The sequence below is a fragment of the Malaclemys terrapin genome, chromosome 3, assembly GCF_027887155.1.
Source record: "Malaclemys terrapin pileata isolate rMalTer1 chromosome 3, rMalTer1.hap1, whole genome shotgun sequence".
In the NCBI taxonomy this organism is placed as follows: domain Eukaryota; kingdom Metazoa; phylum Chordata; order Testudines; family Emydidae; genus Malaclemys; species Malaclemys terrapin.
Genome location: NC_071507.1, coordinates 177,835,826 through 177,841,135, shown reverse-complemented (window position 1 = coordinate 177,841,135; position 5,310 = coordinate 177,835,826). Strand labels below are relative to the sequence as shown.

Sequence of the window (5,310 nt, the reverse complement as noted above, 5' to 3'; positions counted from 1 at the left end):
GAGGATGTTAAACAGAAGTTACTAAAGTTACACATTTTAAAATCAGCAGGTCCCGATAACTTGCATCTAAAAGTTTTTAAAGAGCTGGCTGAGGAACTCCCTATTCATTTTCAATAAGTCTTGGAGCACTGGGGAAGTTCTAGAAGAAAGATAATGTTGTACCAGTTTTTAAAAAGAGTAAGTAGGATGACTCGGGTAATTATTGGCCTGTTAGCCTAACATCGATCCCAGGCAAGATAATGGAGCAGATGACACAGGATTTGATTAATAAAGAACGAAAGGAGGGTAATGTAATTAATGCAAATCAAAATGGGTTTATGGAAAATAGATCCTGTCACACTAACTTGATATATTTTTCTGATGAGATTACAAGCTTGGTTGATGAAGGAAATAATGGTGATATAATATACTTAAACTTCTGTAAGGTATTTGAGTTGGTACGGTACAACATTTTGATTAAAAAACTAGAATATAAAATTAACATGGCAAAAATTAAATGGATGAAAACTGGCTAACTGATAGGTCTCAAAATGTAATTATAAATGGGGAACGGTCATCAAGCGGGTCTGTTTCCAGTGGAGTCCCACAGGGATCAGTTCTTGGTCTTACACGTTTAACATCTTTATCAATGACTTAGAAGAAAACATAAAATCACTAATAAAGGTTGCAGATGACACAAAGATTGGGAGAGTGGTAAATAATGAAGAGGACAGATGGCTGATTCAAAGCCATCTGCATCTCTTGGTAAACTATTTGATAACCGGCTGTGATCATCAAGTCTGACCTCCTACATACACAGGCCATAGAACTCCCACAAAATAATTCCTATATTTTAGGGAAAAAAAAAAAAAAACAATCTTGATGTAATAATTGCTAGTGATGGAGAATCCACCACAACCCTCGATAAATTGTTCCAAGGGTTAACTACCCTCACTTAAAATTTTATGCCTTATTTTCCAGTCTGAATTTTCCTATCATCAACTTCCAGCCATTGGATCATGTTACACCTTTGCTAGATTAAACAGTCGGTTATCAAATATTTGTTCCCCATGTAGGTACTTAATAACTTAAGAATGGACATATTGGGTCAGACCAATGGTACATCTAGCCTAGTATTCCGACAGTGGCCAGTGCCAGATGCTTCAGAGGGAATTAACAGAACAGGGCAATTTACTGATTGATCCATTCCTTGTCAATCAATCCCAACTTCTGGCAATTAGCGATTTAGGGACACCCAGAGTATGAATCTCATGTGGAGTAAATATTATGACTGTTGTGTGTGCTGCAGGTAGCAACTGGAGAAATGCCTATAAATTTAAGGATGAAATTGTTAAACTTAATTATTTCCATTAACCTTTGCCCAAAAGGTTAAGATAAGTGCACACAGGTGCACCTCTGAGTCTGAACCCTAGGTCCTCACTGACCAAGGACAACCACTGTGGGGTATTATGAGGGAGCGCAGAGAGGCACAGTAAAGGAACTTTTGGTTGCAGAACATAAGGCAGAAAACACTGCCCCACACTCTGGGGTGGATGTCCTGCTAATGGTTTTATGTTTATGAATCCTGCTTCTGGCATTTTCCCTAATTAATGTTTGGTGACTTCTCTCCTTTCATTAAAAGTTTCTTTCCTACACTCAAACTCTGTGTTTACGAGAGGGGAAGTATTGCTTCTTAGAGGCGTCCAGGGGTGCTGTGTAATTTTCCCAGGTTACTAGGTAGGGGCTCAAGCCAGTTCTTTGTTGTATTGTTGAAAAGGAACCTCTAGATATTGAACCTGGTTGCTGCCAATTCCACCTGGCAGAAAGGTTACACTTAATAGCTATGATAGCAGAAGTGAAATAACTATATTTAGAGTGCTAACAGGTTACCATGACCTGAATGGTAATTTATATTTACTAAACAAACAAAAGACACATTCAAAGTCCAAGATACAGTTGAGCATCTGCTGAGGCAATGCAGGGAGTATTACACAGAAAGAAAGATTCTTTATGAAGAAGTGAGACGCCTCAAGATGAAAGAATACAATCTGAAAGGATTGGTGAGTGTGCCAGGAAAGTGGGGTAGCATTAAGTAAGCATTACTGCACTTTCTTAAGGACACATGACGGGGTGAGAGGATACCGATTTTTGCTTATGCAAAAACTGTGGTAGGGTAGTCATCGCCTCAAAGAGGCTGCTGCACCATAAAACGACAGGGGGGAGGAAAGAAAGAAAAGAAGTATCGGGGGGGGGGGGAAGTCTGTAGTCACTTCCTGGGAGATGGGAGGTGTGTTTGGGGCAATGGAGTCTGGCAAGAAGACAAAGAAAGGGATAGTCTATGATTACTCCCTGGGAGGAGAGAGTTTGGGTTGTTAAACCCAGAGGAGGACACCAGAGAATAGAGCAGGGGAAAGGAAGGAGTCCAGGGAAATATCAGCAGGGTCTGGGAGCAAGCAGACCACAGTTGCTAGACAAAGTCCCTGGACTGGAACCCAGAGTAGTGGGTAGGCCTGGGTTCCCCTACCAGTTGCTTGGGATGTGGCATAGGACATGGCCTTGGAGCAGAAGACTGTCTGGAACTGAATGTGAACAGCTGACCCTGTGGGACTTTGATACCCCAGAGAGGGAGGACCATACAGTGACCTGGTGGAGGGCTGAATCACAAAGAAGGAGTTCCCGGAGGGCGAGGAGAGACATGCTGTGAGCAACCACTAGAAGGGGAGCATCAGACCTGATTGGAGCTCGTCCCAAGACATGGTCACAAGGAGGAGCCGCAGTGGTAAGTGGACCTTGTTACACATCCCTTTCAGAAAGCAAAGGTTGAGATTGCTTTGGAAACCTTCCAATAAACTTCACCCTTGCTAGAGGGAGGGAGTCATAGAAACTGCAAGAAAGTGAGCAGTAGAGTGAAGATGGTTTTGGGGACATGGCAACATCAGAGAAGAAAGGGAAGTTGGTCGTCGAAGAGAGTGAGAGGTGCAGGAATTAGGGCTGCAGAATGAGCTGGGCTGGGCGAGAAGGCTAAGGAAGCAGCTAAGAGGATCCCATAAGAAATATCAGAGAAGACCATGGGAGTAATTGGGAAGGCATTGGGGAGCATCCCAGTCCTCCAGGGAATATCCAGTGTCAGAGCGGTCTCTGAATTTAAAATCAGAGCCCAAGCCACAGAGTTCTGGTCTAACTTGAAGGTAAGGGCCTGTGCGGGCACAGCTCTGAGGGTTAATAAAGATAGATCCCAAAGGACCATTTTGCCTTCCCCTGTTCCTTAAATGTTCCTGTTTATATTTACTATTCCACCCAGCAACATCCCAGAGAGGGAAATGCCATAGAAGTGCTGAGAGAGATAAATGGAGCAGCTGACAATAAATAAGAGGAAAAAGGAATTCAAACAATGTACACTCCACCCTCATTGTCATGTCATTTTTTGGAGCTCTGCTGAAAGGGAGCCCTTATTTATCATTTGGGGACATCAAATAACATAGTGAATGTTTCTGAATCCCAAGTCTAGCCTCAGACCACTAAACCCTCCTCCCTCTCCCCCCACCCCTTTGTGAGAAATATGTATGCCATTTCCTTAGGAGGAGAGTAGGATGGACAGTGATGGATTAATCCTTTCTGTTGCCCTAGGACAAGAATGCTGTCCCTTCATCCCACCCCTCCTAAAATTAGAAAGTAAAAATTTTGCCCCTCTTTTCCCTTTGCTATGGCCTCTGTCGGGTGGAAGTATTGAATTTAACAAACCAGCAAAATGGCAAGCATAGAACAAATGAATTGAACACAGTGTCCAAGTGATCAGAATACCGCCAGTGTGTCATTGGGAAATATATGTCCAAGTCTCATAAAAATTCAAAAAGAGAAAAAATGTTTTTAAATGTCACCTGTATACCCCTGCTCCAGTTTATTTTGACCACTGGATTCTAGCAAAATAAACCTGTGCCACCATTTTTTTTCCTTTTGTCCCCCCAGACATGCATGTTTCTTCTAACACCTGGAAAAGAAAGATTTAATTCAAAACCTTTCTGAAACCTAGTAATATCCAATAGCAATGGTCTCATTGCTCTTTACAGAGCATGGTATATGCACCAATGAGTTCTTTGATGGCTGCTGAGTCCAATGCGTGAGTGACAGTCCCATCCACAGGTAGGGCACACCCACAAACTAGCAGTGCTCCGTGTGACACCCTGGCACCCACTATTCACCACTGTTGTACAAAGTATGTTGTGTTGAGGCATCATGTTAGAAGTCTTGATCTGCTAGACATTAATATTTCGTTGAACTGTAAGTGCTATTGTTGTATGTGAAGTTATGAAGTTTGGCTATGTATGTGTTACCAAAACATGTTGTGAGGTTGAAAACACCCACAAGCAGCCTTTCCGGTACAACAGTAAAAAGGCCAAACAAACAATGTTAATGGCTTATTGAGGAAATGCACACAAGCAACAAGGATTACCCCAGGAACTGTGTACAATAGAAACCTCTGAGATAGTTCCCATTGTGTGGTGCTGTTTGACCCAGGTCATGACAGAAGAGCTTTCCAGCAGGTGGGAAGAAGATATAAAAAGGGGACAATGACATCATGAGGATACCTCACTCTCCCTGCAACAACACCTGGAAACACCTGAGGGGCAAGGACTGCACTCTGGGAAGTGATGGTCCCAGGCTAGAAGGATCTTTAGCCTGTGTATGAAAACCTGGGAAAGCTAAGGCAGCTTGTGCCTTCAGAGTCTGCCAGCCGGTTTATCACTCAGGGTGAGAATTTGCTAGTTTATATGCTACCTCTCTAGTGTGTTAAGCTCAGTTTGCGGTTTTTGTTTATTTACTAAGGTAATCTGCTTTGATCTGTTTGCTATCACTTACAGTCACTTAAAAATCTTTTTTAGTTAAATAAACTTGTTTTTGTTTTCTCTAAAACCAGTTTGTGGAATTCATAACTGAGGGGCAAAAAGCTGTGTATATCTTCCTCCACATTGAGAGAGGGGGTGGATTTCATGAGCTTACGCGGTATAGTTCTCTGTGCAGCGGAAGACTATACAATTTGGGGTTTACACTCCAGACAGGGTGTGCACTTGGATGCTGGGCAACTCTCTAGCTGAAGCAGTCCCATGCAGTGCTGATTTCAATGTCTGTGTCTTTCTGCTGCTGGGTGCGTCCCTACCTGTGTGTGTGCACGCGCTACAGGAGGCTTGAGAGCCTGGCTCAGCAAGACAGTGTAAGGGAGGCCAAGCTGGTGGAACAGGCGGGCTTACTGGTACCCCCGTACATCAGGTGGCACCCTGGGGTGGGTGGGGTTGTAATCCGTCATACTCTAAATCCAAGCAACAGATTCTTTCC

General features: G+C 43.1%; 1 long non-coding RNA gene across 1 annotated transcript; it reads left to right on the top strand.

Moving 5' to 3' along the window:
* The first annotated feature begins 1,991 nt into the window (after positions 1-1,991).
* On the top strand, positions 1,992-4,777 carry LOC128835113 (uncharacterized). The gene is made up of 3 exons (XR_008444575.1): positions 1,992-2,039; positions 2,601-2,758; positions 3,946-4,777. It is a non-coding gene; the product is annotated as an uncharacterized LOC128835113 (long non-coding RNA).
* Positions 4,778-5,310: the final 533 nt, after the last annotated feature.